We start from the raw sequence: 19,206 nt of genomic DNA, 5'->3' as shown, positions 1-19,206 counted from the left end.
TTGAAGAATTATGACAAAAATTTAAACATGTTAACTTCATTTGGTATGAGTACAAAATATAACTTTTTTTTTTATATTTGTTACTTGAAAAGTGTTGGAGATTGCCTAAAGAGAGAAGATACTTGTAAAAGACTTAGGTACTGTGTAGAAAGCATTTTTCTAACAAAATTTTCCATTTCAACTTGTAGCAGTGTTTTCCATAGTTATATTTTCATTCTTTTTATAATAAAAAATGTTAAAACGTGGGACCATGGTGATAATACAGCACACAGGATGCTTGCCTTACATGCACTTGCTTACCATACGATCCCCGGAGTATCTCCAGGAGTGATCTCTGAGTGCAGAGCTAGGATTACCTTGAGCACAAATGTGTAGCCCAAGCAACAAATATTATTCTGTATATGTATATACATATATATCTAATCCTGAAGTAAAATAAAATTTGAATTTAATATCAAATTACTGTCATCATTAATTAAACTAGGTACAGAGAAAATGAGTTATTTTTAGAATTTTTTATTAAAAACTAAAGTTCAATTAATTTAATTGGTAAAATTGTTTCCAAATAACTTTTCTGAGTAATAATGAGTGATTTATCTAGAGATTCCAGAAAGAAAATGTTAATTGCCTATGGTATTAAGTTTACATTTCTTGTCAATTAGTTTATATTGAAGGCATAGGTTGCATCTTTTATATATTTCCTGAAATGCTTGAAAGTGTTTGAGGATTGAATGATAAAATAGATCAGAGGAAATCTTGAGATATGTACAGTGAATTTTCTAGGACACACAGTAGACTAATTTTAGCTATAATTTGAGCACAATGAAGCTGTAATAGACAAAGGTTAAAGACAAGAATTCCAATCACTCTTCAGATCCATGTATATTTAGCTTAGATGATTAAAATTTCTGAGACATGTTTTTATATCTTTATTTATTTCTAATGTTTTTCTGACAGAAAGTGGTCCTGTAGACATGTATAGAATAACAATGTTATCTGTGGTTTAGTCAATTAATAAGATTGTATCACTATATATCATTTAAAGGCTGACATAAGGTCTCCTCTACAAAGTCATCAATTCTACCCTTCATCCCCAATATTTTTTGGTTTGGGCCACACAGTGAAGGTAATTCAATTCAAGTGTCTAGTATCTTTGCTCATCTTCCAACAAAACATAGATATCAACTTTCATATTTTTATTTCATTCTGATTAAGCTACTACCTCTTCAGGCTGACTCCAGGGTAAAAGCATTCCTGGGACTGATGCTGTTACTCTGAGCTCTTGAATTAAGTTTGAACTCAAGTGGTTTTCTTTTTATTGCTCCTCTTTTCTCCTCCCACTTCCTTTACTCTCTTCTCTCCCTTGTTATCTTCTTCTTTCTCTCCACTTCCCTCCCTCCTCTTCAATACACTCTTCTTTCCTCCTCCTCCTCCTCCACCTCCTCTTTCCTCCCTGTAAACTCCTCTCATCCCTCTCCTTTGCCCTGCTCTATTCCTCCCCTCTTTTCCACTCCCCTCCCCACAGCTCCATCCCCCTATCAATCCTTCCTTTCCCCTACTCATCCTTTTACTCCTTCCTGTCTTCTCCCCTCTTCCCCTCCTCTCTCCACCTCTCTCCTCTCTATTGTTCTTCCTCTCATTTCCTCTCGCCCCTCTCCTTCTTATGCTTCCCTCTCTTTTCTCTCTTCCTCTCCCCTTCTCTCTCTTCTTTTCTCTTTGCCTCTTCTTTGAATTAAGTGTATTGCACCCATAAGTGATTAGGGCGTATCCCTGATTATTTGTTCAGGTGTCACTCCTGATGGTGCTAAAGAGAGCATCTGTGGTACCTGGGACCAAAGTGATGTTCAACACATATAAAGTAAATATTGTAAACACTGTACTATGTCTCGGGGTTGCCCACCTTTAAAAAATGTAGTACTTGAGGCGGGAGAGATAGTATGGAGGTAAGGCGTTTGCCTTGCATGTAGAAGGACTGAGGTTCAAATTCCCGCATCCACATGGTCTCCCTAGTCTGCCAGGAGCGATTTCTGAGCATAGAGCCAGGCGTAACCCTGAGCACTGCCAGGTGTGATCCCCCCCCCACAAATGTAGTACTTTAGAAAATAAATATTTTTGGAAAATTTTCAATCAGTAAAACTGTTTTTATAATAGTTCTGTAAGTCTAATAACTCCTCAATTGCGTGATCTTTTGTAATAACTCCTGGAATATTGATATTTAATAAAATTAGGCTGAAAGTGAAATTCAGGACCAAAGTAAAATGAATGAATCAAGAGGGCTCTATCTCTGGAGGGACTTTGACACCATCATATTAAAAAATGCACAGAGTAATACTATGATTCTAGATAGCGAGAATTGATATAAGTATAAAGTAAAATTTATATAAGGTGTTAGCTTTTCTCATCCATTCAACTGTTCTAAATAGAAATGATCTTAAAAAATAAGCAATGTTCCATAAGCCTTTATTATAATTATGACATTAAAAACAAAAAAATAATAATATTAATATTGGTAATAGCATTTTGCCAATTATTCTGTCTCCAAATCAATGAAAATATTTTTATTTTTAAAGAATCTGATGAATAGGCATCTAGAATTGTAAGATACATTTAACAAGTTATATGGTATGGCCTTAGTATCTAAGACTAAAAGACATGCATGATCTCTCTTATATTTAATAATTCCAATTTTGGAAAACAAAAATTATGTTTTTGGATAATTGATATCTTTGATTGGAAAGTGTTATTCACTCTTCATTTCAAAAATTTCTCTAACAAAAAAGTTATGCTTGATGATCTATTACCTACTAGCAATATAATGAGTATTATCTCAATCTCTCTCTGTCTCTCTCTTTTTTTTTTTTTTTTTTTTTTGGTTTTTGGTTTTTGGGTCACACCTGGCAGCGCTCAGGGGTTACTCCTTCCTGCCTCTATGCTCAGAAATCGCTCTCCTGGCAGGCTTGGGGAACCATATGGGATGCCAGATTCAAACCAATGACCTTCTGCATAAAAGGCAAATGCCTTACCTCCATGCTATCTCTCCAGCCCCAAGTATTATCTCATGTTATAGATGTTTTCATATTGCAAATTATATATGAAATGAAAAGTTTAATAGTTGTGATTAGGAGGCATATTGGACATAGTCAAGAAAGAAGATTCCTGAGAATCATTTAGAACTTGAAACTGCTCTGAGTCTCTAGAAAATCTCTCTCAATAATTGTGCGTAATCACATGGGAGAGGCATTAGAAAGTTTAATAACTTGATAGTATAAATTAGACTTTTAATATCTCTCACCCCACTAACTTTCTTAATTATAATTTAATTTTATTTGGATATTCAATGTGGTTGATATGAAATGTGGTAGGATTTGTTGCATTATCAATGTGAACTTCTCATAAAAGTAATCACTAGCCAACTGGATATTGAATTGAAATGTTCTGAAACTATAAAGTTCACATCTGATTGGAGATATAGCAGAACATGTTTGATGCCCTCAAGTATTTATACAAATAACATATTAGAATATTTAACTTATTAAGCATTATCAAATATAATACTAAAATTAATTTAAACATTTTTTAATTATTTTACTTAAAGACCATGTATGATATAGTGACTCATAATACATTTATTCCAAGAACAATCTACAGACACTTTAATATTCCCTCAACCCTTGTCCTCAGATCCCCATCCATTCCCAAGACTTGGAAGGCACAAATAATATATGTTGTGTTCTTCGTTTGCATGTAAGTGGAAATAAAATTATTTTTAAAAGTACAATAATAAGAACATTTGTGAAAATTAATATATCTGCCAATTGTGAAGGGGGTTATCTCTTTATGTATGAAAACCCACTACAAACATGTTTGTAACTATGGTGCTTAAATAAAGATATTACTAGAAATAAGTAAGTCATTGCCCAAAAGTTTACTAAATGATTTACTGCTAGTGTTTATTTTTGTTAATTGTTTTATTTCTAAACAGTAGGTGGCTTTGAATCCACATTGATGTCTAAATTAATATGATCCTACTGGAATACAATATTAAAAAATTTGGGGAATATGCCGCTATATGGTCCAGATTTTCCAAGCTCTGAGGTTAATATTGAGGATTTTATGTGTAGTGGCTTAAGCTTCCAGGATTTCTGGAAGTATAAGAAGGAGGGGAATAGGGAGTCCTCATTTACCTAATAAAAATCTTGGATCCAGGTAGGATCTACGGCGTAGCAGTAGGGCACTTACCTTACACGTGGCTGATTCAGGACGGACCACGGTTGGATCCACCAGAGACCACGGTTTGATTCCCCAGAGTCCCATATGGTTCCCAAGCCAAGAGCGATTTCTGAGCACATAGCCAGGAGTAACCCTGAGCATCACTGGGTGTGGCCCAAAACAAAAACAAACAAACAAACAAACAAAAGTCCTGGATCTATCTGCCCAAATATTGTCATTCTTGGTGTCTTGGTTGGTTTGACATCTCTGCAAAGCTCTATGATTGAGTGTTGAACCTTGGTCATTGGTGAAATGTGGTTCTTGGTAGTGGGTAAATCTAGCATGGTTTCATCATGGCATAAACTTGGCTCACCCTTTCTATTGTTGAGATGGCCACTTTCAGTTGTGTGCCTATTGTACCCAAGACTTTTCAGAGCTTGTTATCTATCTATCTATCTATCTATCTATCTATCTATCTATCTATCTATCTATCTATCTATCTATCATCTATCTATCTAATTCAATATGTATAAGCTAGTCAAATGCAGACTTGAAAACTGCCTCTTTATTTCTTGATTTTTTGAATGTGGCTGCTAGAAAACTATAAACACTCTCTATATGTATATGGGAATAGTATTCAGGGGATATACCAGGGAAACATTTAAAACCATGTAAATACAGGCAAATAACATGCACAGTTCATGCTCAACATTTGACCTATCTTTCTCTCTTCTGCCTCATTATATTTCTAATGGGTAATAATCTAGGCATATAATTATGCATTATTTGAATAATGACATTTATTTACAATAATTTACAGTTTATAGTGTTGATATTTCTTTATTTAGATATTCATTTTTGAGGCTATACTAATAGTGCTCAGGGATTACTTATAGGTCTTTAGTCAGTTATTACTCCTGCTTATACTTGGGTAATGATATATGGTACTGAAAATATATTTCTTAGAAGACCCACAACTTTCCAACATATTATAACTGACTTGAAGGTAAGATATTAGATGCTTCCTATATTTGTGAAGAGAATAGATGTCAATGAAAATGTACTAGAGTATAAACCTTGCAATATGACTATCAAATATTCTCAGAAAAAATGTATAGATGATAGAATTCTCTAAAATCAAGTGGAGTTGCACTGGGAAAAAAGCATAATGTAATTTTGCTGATGAATCTAAGAATATTAAGATATATCTAACAGAGTATTTTGGGAAAACAGGTAGTTAAGACAGAAAGCTTTTCAGTTCTCATGTATTATCAATAACTGTAAATATGACCATCTTATCCTAGGTAAAATATCAGAATCATTACAGTAGAACTGTTTGGATTATATGAAGGAATATTACTATAGATACTGAAGACAATTTCTACTGCACAAAATAACTTTCAGTATCAATATGGCATTATAAAATTATACATCCATGAGGTACATAGTTCAAGTTAGATATTTTCATTTTAAGACATATATCAGAGATTATAGGGTTCAGAGAAAACAGCCTGGAAAGTTTGAACCTGCTTGTGTTGAGTGATTGGAAGACAGCAATTGAATGGTATATGAATGAGAAAATCTGGACAAGGAGTTTTGGTAGAAAAGGTCATAAATGTGAAAGCAGTAAAAAATATTTAATGCTTCTTTATTCTGCATTAAATTTTATAATAAGAAGAGATGTTTTGACTTTGGATTAGTTACAAATATGCTGACCAATACAAATTTATAAAACTATATTTCAGTAATATAGTTACTGGCACAATTTATGGTCATCTGCAGGCTTAATTTCCCCCAAATTTAAAGAATAATGATACTGGCATTCTTTTGAATGTACTTGTGTCATTTTTAAAGATGGATTAAAATCATTAATAACATTTGCAGTTTTGTAAGCTCATGCCATCAAGCACCATCACTCATTTGTTCTACTTAAGCAACAAAATGCAGTAGCTGGATTGATCAGATCTGCAGCTGGATCACTTACTGGCTCATTAATTTTTATCATATATTGAGTATTCTGACCTAGTACACCGGCTTTTGAAATAGCCACTTGTCTTCTTTCCCTGGGCAAACAGCTACTGGATGCATTTTTAAACTGTTGCTCTAATTTATTTTGTTCTCATTGAACATCTGTGGGAGAGGAACGCTGATAAACATGTGTTTAGGTTTACATGTACTTTGGGACTCATATCACCTCTGTGTACACTGCTGCGGGATCAGCTTAGACAAATTTGTTTAGATGGCAAAGCAGAGCTTCTGCATTTTTTTACATCTTTTTATTCTGCTTCCTCTCTTTCTCAGTACCTATCCTTAGGCATTCAGGCTCTTGGGTTTTTTTTTTTGTTGTTGTTTGGTGTGTGTGTGTGTGTGTGTGTGTGTGTGTGTGTGTGTGTGCGTGCGTGTGCATGTGTGTGTGTGTGTGTGTGTGTGTTGTGTTTTCTCTTTAGAACCTTGATATTTCCAGAGAAGCAACGTAATTTGGATTCCTCATCATATTTTTTTTGCCTTTTTAGTCTTATTTGTCTTCCTGAGCGGGCCTCAGAGCTTAGAGAAACTTCTTTACAACCCAGCATGACAAAGCACAGCACATGACATTTTAAACCCCCCTCTCACAATCCTTCCTCCATCAGACTCACTGGAATGACTATACTGTTGATTTTAGGCAATTCAATTCAACTCTCTAGAACATTTCTTTCATGGTCCAGCCACTTCAGTCCCATTTTTCCTCCATACTGCCAATATTCTTTATCTGTCTGTGAAAATTAATATATATGGGACTGCTAGTCCCTTGATAAATTTACTAACATTGAAATAGTAAAATGAGGATTTTCAGAAAATAGACTGTGCTTAACACAAAGAAGTTATTACTATGATTTTAGAAGTCACTAATGATCCAGAAGCCAATCATGAATAAGTGGTTTTCCTTCCCTTCAAAATACATACAAGCGATGCTCAGCTTCTGACCATAATCATTTTTCTTCTTTCTTTCTTTTTTTTTTATATCAGTGGCAATCAGTATTTGGGGCACACCTGGTGTTAATCGCTTATTCCTGACTCTGCAATCAGGAATGATTCCTGGTGGGATATTTGGGGTGTCAGTGATCAAATTTCTGTAAGCCACATGCAAGGCAAGCACCTAACTGTTATACTACTTTTTCCCACTCCTGACATTTTACTTTTTACTAAGCAACATATCTTTTCTTTAATTTATTATGTGTTTTTGGATTTTTTTTTTTTTTGTGATTGTGTATTCGAAGAGAAGGATTCATCTTCTGTAGGGTAATTTGATGCTTTAAAAGCAAAGCATGAATGGCATGATTGACTGTCTGTCAAATACTGAAAATTCCAGAGTTTGAAGAGGACAGAGACCATAGGGATTCAGAGATCCCTTCTCAAATCTTGCTTCTATAAGAATCTGGCAGAGGGGGTAATGTTGCACTGGTGAAGGGGGGTGTTCTGGTTATGACTGTAACCCAAATATGATCATGTTACTTAAATAAAAAATAAATTAAAAAAAAAGAATCTGGCAGAGTTTTAGACAAAAATAAACATGTCTCCTCATAGATATTTAGAAGTGAAGATGTATTTTTAATAGTTTTACAAACAGTCTTTTAGGTGCCAGAGACAATACAGCCAGTAATACAGAGTATAGGTACAGTTTCTTTTGATTATTGCTGTGGAGCTGACAAGGGTCCCATCAGGATGCCAGTTTGTTTCTGAGTCTGCCAAGAGTGATATTTGAGTCTAGAGCCAGAAGAAAACCCTAAGCACTGCTAGGTGTGGCATTTAAAAATATTTAAAAAGTAATATAAACATTCTTTATAAATGGCTACTCTTTTAAGTTTCATATAGAAAAAGTGATTATCTTATGCATATCCATATCCTTTCTGAGAGTTAATTGCTTAGAAGAGGAGCTAAAAAGGCTCTCAGAACATAAAAGGAAAGCAGAAATCCAGGGATTTTTTTTTTCAATGTATCGTAGCATCCCATGAATTTCCCCCTGACTGTAAGTGAGCTAAGTGGGGTGATTTTCCCTTTTGTACCACAAACCAGGGGTGTTAATTTCCTTCCTTTTCATTGCCAGCCAACATAGTTATGGGGAGTGGGCACTGTGGTATCTTAGCCAATGTTCTCTATGACTGTGCAATAAAATAAATGCAGTCATTGTATACCACTAGGTGCATTTCTTGTTCCAGCATTTGTGAGCAAAGAGGTCAATGCCCTGTATTCTGCAACTGTCCCCTTTTTTCTTTGCTCAGCAGTGTACTATTTGGTCGACATTATTTAGTCTTATTTCTATACTGTCTCTCCCTTCGCATACCCTTTCCATAGATCACTGCCATGTGAGAGGTTTGTATTTCTCTCTGGTAGTTGTTGCTTCCCACTCACTCTCCTGCCTGGCTCTTTATCTCTTTTGTGTGTCAGACATGAAACTGACACCAGGTCTTGATTGAAACCCTCCAGTAGGCCTTTTCACCACTTGCTATTCCTACATCTTGTTTCTTTTATCTGAGTTCACTAAGTGAAACTTATAGAACATACAGGATTAAGTAGGTCTGGGAGAGAACTGGCCATTAACTCTTTAGGAATTCTAGTATAGTTGATCAAGCTGTCCAATTGAAAAGACAAGGTAGTTAATTTTTAAGGATCTTATTCCCAGAGACAGGAAAATATATGCTCCTCCTTTGAAATATTTTGTTTTCAAAACCTTCAAATTCTGTTTGTAAATTCCCAGAACTTTGAGTTAAATGTTTCTGCCTCAAAATGTCAGTATCAAGGTTTATGATGCAGTTTAAAAAATTATATAGACCTATATAATAATTTTTAGTTTTTCAATTCTGTGCCAAAGAATTATCATTCCTATTTTTGTTCTTAAGTTATTTGACCAGAAAAATTGTCAAGGAACAGAAGGACTTTGGTAATTTTTGACATTAGAATTACTAGGGCACAGCATTGCATGATACTGCTAAGATGAGACCCTGAATATCTTGAAGACTGGCACAGTCCAGTGATACTGCTTATAGCAGGTCAAAGTGTCAGGGGAAGGTCTATTATTTTCCAAGTTATCCAAGAGTACCATATGTCTTGAAGTAGCTTGGACCAGAACTATTTCTCCAAAAATAACTCTAGAACATTGGTGGCAATCATGGGGGCTTTGCACATCTCTGGAATTTTCATTCCCTTCTTTCATGCACATTCTGAAGAAAACATAAAAGGATATTGAGATGTTATAGGACAAATAGAAAGCCAGAAAGTTGTAATAGATCGTGATACTGGAGAATCATAGAATAAAGGCCAGAAAAGATATGGCAGAATATCTTCATGTTAAAGGGTGAAAAGATTATTGATACAAAAAAATTTAAAAGAAAAACTTAAACACTCCACCATGACAAACGTTTCATTTGAAGTCTTGTATTGCATGTTTTTTGAACTCATCTGATAGATTAATGACCCGACATAATGAAGACCTGGAGCCCACTATTAAACTATTGATAGCCTAGATTTAGAGATTTAAATGTTTTAGTTGCTGAGCTATATAAAATGATATAAAATATAAAACATATTTGAGAAGATTAAATGAATTATTATACATGCAGTGTTGATCAAAGTACTTTATATAGTTTGGCACATTTATTGTATTTTATTTCTCTTTATACTTTTTGAGTGTGTGTGTTTACTCACCACCATTAGAATTCCTATATAAATAGTCTTTATTTGTTTATTTATCTAAATTTATGATTGTATTTTATTTCTCTTTTTACTTTTTGAGTGTGTGTGTTTACTCACCACCATTAGATTTCCTATATAGTCTTTATTTGTTTATTTATCTAAATTTATGATTATATTATTTTTATTCATAAGTTTAGATAAATAAACAAGTAAAGATTAATTTTATGCATTAAAAACTCAAGTAGAAATGTGAGTATATTGCATACTACTAGTGTTGCCTTATTTGAAGAACCAATAAAACCAGATGGCCCTGGGTGACCATGGAGTCCTGAAATTAAATAAAGAGAAGTAGAGGGAAGAAGAAGATAACCAAATGGTAGCAGAGGGAGATAACTGAAATTTCATACTTTGTTGTCTCAAAAATTTAGGTTAGGGTTAGATTTACAGAATAGAATTTAATGTCACCAAATGTTTCAAAGAGATCATTTTTGTCATAATAAACATACTAGAAGCAATGACAGTTCTTTGACATTGTCATTCTATGACCCAAAGAATTTCAAGAAGTTTAAATCACAGGAATTTTTCATTTTTAATTTTATTTGATTTTTTTTTTCTGTTCTGATCATTTTCTGGACTTAGACCTGTCTTTGTGCTCAGGGATCGCTCATGGTGGTGCTCAGAGGAACATATGCTGTGCCAGAGATTTGACCCACATATAAGTGAATTTCTATGTTTAACTTATTAAGATTTAGTAATAATAGTTTTAATAATTATGTTTTATTTGTATTAGTGTTTTCACCGGGCATTTATAGTTATTGCTTATGATAGCTAAAATAATTATGAAGTACTCTTTTTTGTTTTTTGTTTTGGGGCCACACCCAGTGACGCTTGGGGTTACTCCTGGCTATATGCTCAGAAATTGCTCCTGACTTGGGGAACCTTATGGGATGCAGAGGAATCAAACCATGGCCCGTCCTAGACTAGCACAGGCAAGGCAGACGCCTTACCACTTGTGTCATCGCTCTGGCCCCAAAGTACTCTTCAAGATTAACAAAGTGTTATTATCTGTGTTTTCAATAAAATTAATGGTTTATAAGCACAAATATTATTTGAAATTTACTAACTTCAGATAGCACATGGAGGCAGGAAGGTTGATATTTTATGCGTAGAATTATAATAATCATAGTGATAAAATGTTACATTATAATCAAAGAGAGTTCTTAGGGAAGAGGCATTTCCATTGACTTTGCATACATGAAATAAAAAATGTTATCTTTTAATCTGTGCTGATACAAGACACTTCACTATTTATTGATTAACCTTTGACAGATTTTTCACTTTTGATAAATTATGCTTCTTTTTATAACTTATTCATATTCTCCTTAATTGATATTTGTGCTATGCATTTTCTAGTTAAGCTCATTACAATTAAGTTTATTTCTTTAGTTCTTCTATATGAATATTTGAATTCTCAAATCTTTGGAATTTTAAATGTAACCAAACCTGTGCAATATGCTTCAATTTAATCGCTGAACACTATTGAAACTTTTCTGTGTGCAGTTCAATAAAATGAAGATTGTGAATTTTTTGAAGGAAATATAGGCAGAGTGACTAATTTTATGAAACTAGAAAAGTTCCAAATGTGGGGTACAGGTATCTTGAAATTAGGTTGTATCTTTAGATAGTTCATCTAAAATAAAAATTGGGGGTTTTAGACTCACTGTCTTTAGCCATAAATATGCTGAATATTTAAAGTCATTGTAAAGTAAAATGTACATTTCTGACCCAAATATATAGAGCTGTACTAATTTTAATTTGTAAATCTTAAAAAGGTAAACCCATATATAGAATATCACTTTGTATTATAAGTAGTTTTATTTGCAAATATTGAATCACTTGCTGCTTCTATAAATTTAAAGAGCTAAATCATAGAAATAATAATCACCAGATACAAATGAATTGAATATTATTTCCTTCTTCTAAGTATGCAATCCTGATATGGATGATTTTTTTTATTTCCAGTGAGAGCTGAATTTTATGATTTGTATAGATATTTAAGATCTTAATGAAAATCTTCAAGTTCACATCATGAATATATACTACAGAGAAAATTTTATTGTTTTTCGCTGTTATCCATGAAGTCTCTAAGCTCTTTAACCCAGTTGTTCCATATCTCAGTAGATAAATCTCAAATTGTATTAACTGAGAGTATTTGGGGGCTAAGAAAGACATCAACCTATTTCAGTTACAATTCTATTTTCTCCAGTCTTTTGATAATCAACCCCCTAGATTCTTCCTATCTTCATTATATGTTTCACAAAACTAATTTTAGAATCCACTAAGATTCCCCTATTAAGCTTCTCATAAACCTCCTGCATAATTCTCATATTTGTTTTCATTGAATACATTTATTATTACCTTTTCCACAGCCTTGTTTCCACTGCCAACTTGATTTCCATCAGTTTTACAAATGTCAAAAGCTTTTTCAAATACTCAACTTTTGTTTATAATTTTCTCCTTCTCAACTGAATCTATTGTGAACTTTAGTTAGCCTCTACTTACCTTCTTCTTTTCATTCTTAACAGTCAGCTCATATATGCATGATTCCTTCCTGAAAGTTTTTCCAAATCCTGTTATTTAGATACATGTTACACTTCTGGGCTGGTAAAACATCAGTATGCTCTTTGTCCCATCACTTCCACATAAAATGTTTAAAAATTTTAATGAAGAGATTTTGTCATATAGAATTTTAACTAAACTAAATAACAGGATTTGGAAGAACTTTCAGGAAGGGACCATGCATACATGGGTTGGACTGTAAAGAATGAAAAGAAGAAGGTAAGTAGAGGCTCTTTGGAAGAACAGGCTACATGGATGAAGTAATATGGTAATACAGGAGCTCTGAGTTCTAATGTACCAATGATGAATGTTTATTATAAAGTAAATCATTTTAAAACTTTAATCCTGAGATTATCTGTGATTCCATTCCAGTTTTGTCAAACGCTGTATGCCAGCATTGGGGCATGGTAGAGTTAGTTGTCAATATGTGCATAGAATAGTATTTGATTTACTTTTATGATTTTAATAAGGTCACTTGATTTTACTTGCATATTTATTTTTTCTTTGCCTGGTTTCTTGAGTAACTTAGCTGTGCTAAGAGCTTACTCAGGCTTTATTCAGGGATCATTTCTGTTAATACCTGGGGAACTCTATGGAATGCTAGGAATTGAAACTAGATTGGCAGCCTGGATGGAAAACAACATACTCACTGTACTACAACCCTACCATTAATGGATCTAATTCTTTTCCCCATGGCCAGGTATTTCCTGTCACTTCTTTGATGTTATAAATGTCATTTCTTCTCTTTTTATTTATTACATTTTTTCTTCTTGTACTGATGTTTCTTGGTGCTCCTTTATTCTGTTTTTCTTAAATGCTCAATGCTTTTTTATGATTAATCATATCAAGGAGATTCCAAGCAATTGATTAGTAAGGTTGATTATAGAAAGATTAACTACATATAATACTTTTCCTTAATTGGGGAATCCCAAATATGAATATCTTAATCACACCATTGAAACCCGACTCAAACCTTAAAGAAAAAAAAACTGCAAGCTTTATATAGAAGAAATCATTATTTAAAAGGTGTAATCCAATGCAGAAATAATATATTTAAATTCTAGGATTTGTTTTGTTTGTTTGTATTTTGGACCACACATGATGGTGCTCAATTGTTTCTCCTGACTCTGTGCTCAGAAATCTCTCCTGGCAGGCTTGGAGGACCATATGGAATGTTGGGAATCTAACAGGGTTCATCCTGGGTGTGGTCCATCCTGGGTCAGCTGCGTGCTATCTCTACACTATCTCTGTGCTATCTCTACGGCCCCCTATTTTACTTTTATAAGTACCTTGTAAGCATAAGGCAGGAAGCTGATATTTTGAAGCCAAATTAGAAGTAATTATTTATTCAAGTTCTCTGTTTTATTCCGACTTTCTAAATGGATGTTGTGTTTGATTTTCCACTACTTAGGAGTCTGGTGGATTAGATTGCACTGCTTCCTATTGGGACTTACTTTCCAGCATTTTCTTCTTAACTGAATCTGTAGACATTTGTTCATTAGCTTTCTGTTATCTAAAGTTTTTCTCTCTATTGTCATGTCTATTTTTATTCTCATTATTCTTTTGGGCTATTATTTATTGACATTGTACTGTGATTGTGGAAGTAATTGAATATGCAAAAATACTCAATCTGGAACTTTAACCCCACATTTGAAAGTTTCAAAATGCATTGACATTGTTCATCATATTTGGTTCTCACATCTGGAATGTTTCACAGATGGAGTGGGGATTATCTCTTTTCTAGTTTTGAGAATGCTCTTTTGTTTCTTCTTTTACATAAAGTTGTTGAGAAATAATTTAAGAACCATAATATGATTTTATCTCAGTGTTTCAGAATAAATAATAAAAGCTGGTGATAGACATATGGCTACATTATTGAAAAGTCAGAAATAAATACAGTAATGGGGAAATACATTTTAACATTATGGCATTACTTAAAGGCCTCTTAAATATCAAGAGATCATTCATGATATTAAATATTTTACATTCAATTCTTGTAAATTAAAAATAAAATACTACATTTAGACTGATACAGATGTTGATAAATTTTTCAGGTAGATAATATTCAGTTTTCTCATCTTTCTAGTCATCACAGTAAAGCCTTTGATTACAGAACAAACATTTCCTAGTTTAAGTATTATATATGTGTATATGCATATATAAGAATTCATATATTTTTCATATATATCACAGAGATATCATCTTTTCTCTTCTTCGAAAATGTACACTTTGAAAGATTCTCATAAAGGTTAAGTGTAGTAGAGGCAGCTTACCTGAACAGTGTGCTATTGGTAAATCATTCTTTAGAACTTTCCTATCTTCTCTGAATCAAATAGCAGCTGAGAAGACACTGTTGCAAAGACATACTGTATTTTCTGGCGTATAAGACGACCCCCTAATTTTGCTGTTAAAACTTAGGTTTAGGCCTATATTCCCTGTATCAGACAGAACGTTCCTGTGCTGCAACTGTATGTACCACAGTGAGCCAATCACAACAAGCAAAGGTTCAAAGGTTATACTGTAATAGACTTCCTCTCTGACTCTGGCCAATCTGAGCAGGCTTTTGACAGTGTAGATTCCCGTCCAAAACATTGTATAATTTGCATGCATAAAAAGCCTGCTTGGATTGGCTGAGTTAGAGAGTTGGCCCGAGCAGCCTTGCAGTGATTGGTCCCTTATCATAGGCACCTTTTCTGGCAATTCCCTGGTGGCATCAGTTAATCTCCCCCACTACATGAACCAAACAACACCCCATCCTTGGACCCTAGCACGGAACCACCAACACGATTAGCTGGGTTTTGCCAGAAGAGGCCCCCAGATCTCCTGAGTACTGTTTGGGAGCCCCCAAGAAGGAGATTTGGAAACTCTGCGGTCTGATTTTTTTGTTTGTTTGTTTCGTTTAGCAGCATATTAAAACATTTTTCGGGATATACTCGGCATATAAAACGACCCCTGATTTTTGGTTGACTTTATTTTGTTACAAAAGTTGTCTTATGGGGCCGGAGAGATAGCATGGAGGTAAGGCGTTTGCCTTTCATGCAGGAGGTCATCGGTTCTAATCCTGGTGCTCCATATGGTCCCCTGTGCCTGCCAGGAGCAATTTCTGAGCCTGGAGCCAGGAATAACCCCTGAGCACTGTCGGGTGCGACCCAAAAGTCGTCTTATATATGCCGGAAAAATATGGTATATTGTAATAATAAAATTTTGTGTTGAATTCCAGCTTTTAATCATGCAACCAGGAACCATAATTAATAGTTTCAATCTTTTTTTTTAAGTTAATTTCTTTGTTTTTTGGTGACATACCTATTGGCACTCAGGAGTTAACTCCTGACTCTACATTCTAAAGTCTTTTCTGGTGGGTCAAGTGAGCCATATTAGAATTAGGGATGGAATCCAGGTCAGCCACATGCAAGGCAAATGCCATATCCACTGTGTTATAGCTTTGGTCCCTCAAACTAATTTTTTAATTATAATCACAGTGAGAATTTGAACTGTGCTCAGTCTGATAGGTTTGAATGAATGAGAATGACTAAAATTCTGGAAGACTGTGTCTATTTTATACACCTTATTAAAGCATGCGTGCTAGGAAAAAAAAAACTAATAGTGAATCAATGATGTCAAAAAAGCAATTATTTCTGGCAGGGGGTTATTTTTAATGGTTTAACCTACACATTGTCTATTGTTATCTAGTCACTCCTAAAAGGGGGCCAATGATCAGAGCTTTTCATTTTTGGCCTCACTTCTAAGCCATGAAACCTAGAAACACTAATGCGAGGTTCCCATTGCTCAACTCTCTTGTTGCAGGGCTTCTACAAGCTGGGATGGTAGAAGCTGGATTCCATTTAAGTTGGTTTAGTGCATGGCTGCTTCACTGAACAGGATATGCCTATTCTAACTGTGAGACTTCACAGTTAGCTGGCTCTTTCACTTGTTAGAAAAGAAAAGAGTTCCTATTACAATCCACCAACATGGACTTTTATCTTTCTACCATTTTTCTTGTTGTCACTGTTTCTGTGAATTCCCTTTTTTAAAGTTGACTGTGACATAACTTCTTCATTTTTATATCTTATATTTATGCATACACATACATAGAATATGTATTTAATATTTTGCATATTGTTTTTAAGTTAATTTAATTGAAATATTTCTGAATAGTTTAGTAATGACAAGATAATGCCATATGTATATTTCCCTGTGTGCAATAATAGAGCTCACTAAAATGCCATATGTATATTTCCCTGTGTGCAATAATAGAGCTCACTAAAATGAAATAGATGTTTTAGATTCAGAGCTTTAGATCTGTTTTGAGGAGTGGGGTCTCTGGTCCAAATCCATCTAGGTTCATCCTTACTTTCTACTTCTATGCTGCAATTGAATCAGAATCAAGCACCTGAAATCAAATTAAAAAATCCTTTTATTTCTTCTGTCTCTTTTATAGATCTTCAAAGTCAGTTATAAAATTTTTCACTTAGGAAACAACACGAAAAACTATTAAATACCAAATGTTGACAAAGAGGTAGCAGTTGTATACAGTTGATAATTCAAAAAAAGTAACCAACTCTCTCTCCAGCAGTTCAATTCACTTTTCAGGAGTTAAATAAATGGATGAAAATACTCTGAATGAATCCAATAAATGGATGAAAATACTCTGATTGAATCTAATGTTTTACAAGTTTGCATAGTTACAAGAAATCTTTCAGTAAAACACAAAATATAACAATTGCACTAAAATTTTATAATATTGAACAATGACACCACCTCATTACTCTGACATACTTTGGTTCATTTCCATTTCACGTGAGTTTATGGAATTTGCATTCCATCACTGACCACATTGTAGAGAATCCTATAATTAACACTTCAAAGTTATAATACAGTGATGTGAGTTCTCAAAGTGAGAAAAAACAAAGACAAAACCCAATAATGCTAATTTTCCTTGATGAAATTTTATGCTAGATTTTATGTGTTATTTTCTTATTTGTAAATCTCATGGATTATTTAGTATAATAAAATAATTTTTATTCTTAAAAGAGTAAATGTCATATGTAGTGAAATACTAGAACATAAGAATTCATCTGTTAACAAGATGTTTATTATAGACATATTATATATCAAGCATTGTACCTGATGGTGATCACATAAGATAAAGAATTTATAGTCAAGATAAGGTCAAGATAAGTAATCTTCTTTGTAAATATTAGATGATTGAATTTATTTTTAGATAGTCCTACATTATAAGGTTTTTGTAAAACTAAAATAATAATAAAATTGTGGAACTCTCCTCTTGGAGTTCCAAGGAATTCCAATAAATTTACATGAAAGTGGAGATTCTCTACTCGACCCAAGAGATTTAATTTTTAAAGGATAAAATCACAGCTTAAAACAAAAAGTCATTCACGTGACTAATTAAAAACCCGCAATTAGTATTCAATTCTATCCAGTGCAAAGGACATAGGTCAAAGTCAGACATGTTTCACTGTGAAAAATATATTTTCAGAAAGATTATAGATACATATTTAATACAAGGCAATGCCTTTATTGATCTCATAGTCTAGGTCTAGAAGCTTCTGCAAAAGTACTGCCAGGCCTCACTTTGAAATCACTGAGGATTTTCAAATTATGCATTAGAAATGGGCCAAAAAACCAATTTATGAAAGTGGAAGAAAATCAGGGTGAGTCATAAAACAGTTGCTATCACACAATAGCATATATTTTTCCTAGTTATCTGTATCTCTTCAAGATGCATTTTTTCCAGGGTTCTAAAACATAGTTTTGATAGAACAGACAGACACATTCAGAAGACAATGAGAAATGGAAAAAGTAAATATAATAAGACAACCAAAGCAAGAAGAAATGTGCTAGAAAACTATGATCAATGACCTTGCATTTTCTAAAAAAATAAACCTCCATTGCTTTTCTGTTTTCAGTTATATTGACTCTGTTTTGCCTGCAATAGAAATACAATTGAAATCCTTCTTCATAGGTTTCTGAGTAAAAGTCTGAATTCTGCTTTGACATTTGTAATTTTTTTAAAATAAGTGATTAAACATATTAGAGAACCTGAAACTGAGTACAATGGAAAGGTTTACATGCCTTCTTTTAATGACAGGTTTTTCTACCAGACTCCTATTAGTTTGAAGTCTTTTTCTGTAAGAATCAAACTGAGCACTTAAGAACATTAGTGAAGGAAACATTAGCATAAAAAGAAAAACATTAATTTTCAATCTTACTTCTTGAGTTGTTAAAGCTTTTCTCACTTTCAGTGGAAACTAAAGTACCGTAGGACATCATGATTAAGGAATATACTTTTAATGGATACTTGCATTATTGTCACATTTATGAAATAAATAAAAATGGCAATTTTGATATTGAGTAAATGAACGAATGTGTTAAAATCACATAAAACCATTTCTACGTCATTAAATATAAATTAGATATATTGTAAAATAAATATTCTGATTCATAATTACCTTACCAATTATCTTATTTAGAATTACCTTACCAGTACTATTTTTTCAATATTGTTACTGGATCAGAAAGTTAAACAATTACTTTTTAAATTTTAATATTTTCTTGGTGATATCTTCAAAATTAGCAATATGTTTAATTATAAATTTATACATCAATTCATAGAATATATTTGTTTTAAATGTTGTTCTATCATTGAAATTATTTATTGAATAATATAGAAATATAAAAAATAAACTT

At 33.3% G+C, this 19,206-nt stretch overlaps 1 protein-coding gene across 1 annotated transcript in view; it reads left to right on the top strand.

Moving 5' to 3' along the window:
• NEGR1 (neuronal growth regulator 1) overlaps positions 1–19,206 on the top strand; it is a 919,240-nt gene that overhangs the window by 288,327 nt on the left and 611,707 nt on the right. The window lies entirely within an intron of this gene.

Source organism: Suncus etruscus, chromosome 4 (genome assembly GCF_024139225.1).
Source record: "Suncus etruscus isolate mSunEtr1 chromosome 4, mSunEtr1.pri.cur, whole genome shotgun sequence".
NCBI classification, from domain to species: domain Eukaryota; kingdom Metazoa; phylum Chordata; class Mammalia; order Eulipotyphla; family Soricidae; genus Suncus; species Suncus etruscus.
The sequence above is the reverse complement of the archived record's forward strand: the minus strand, read 5'-3'. Positions and strand labels throughout refer to the sequence as shown.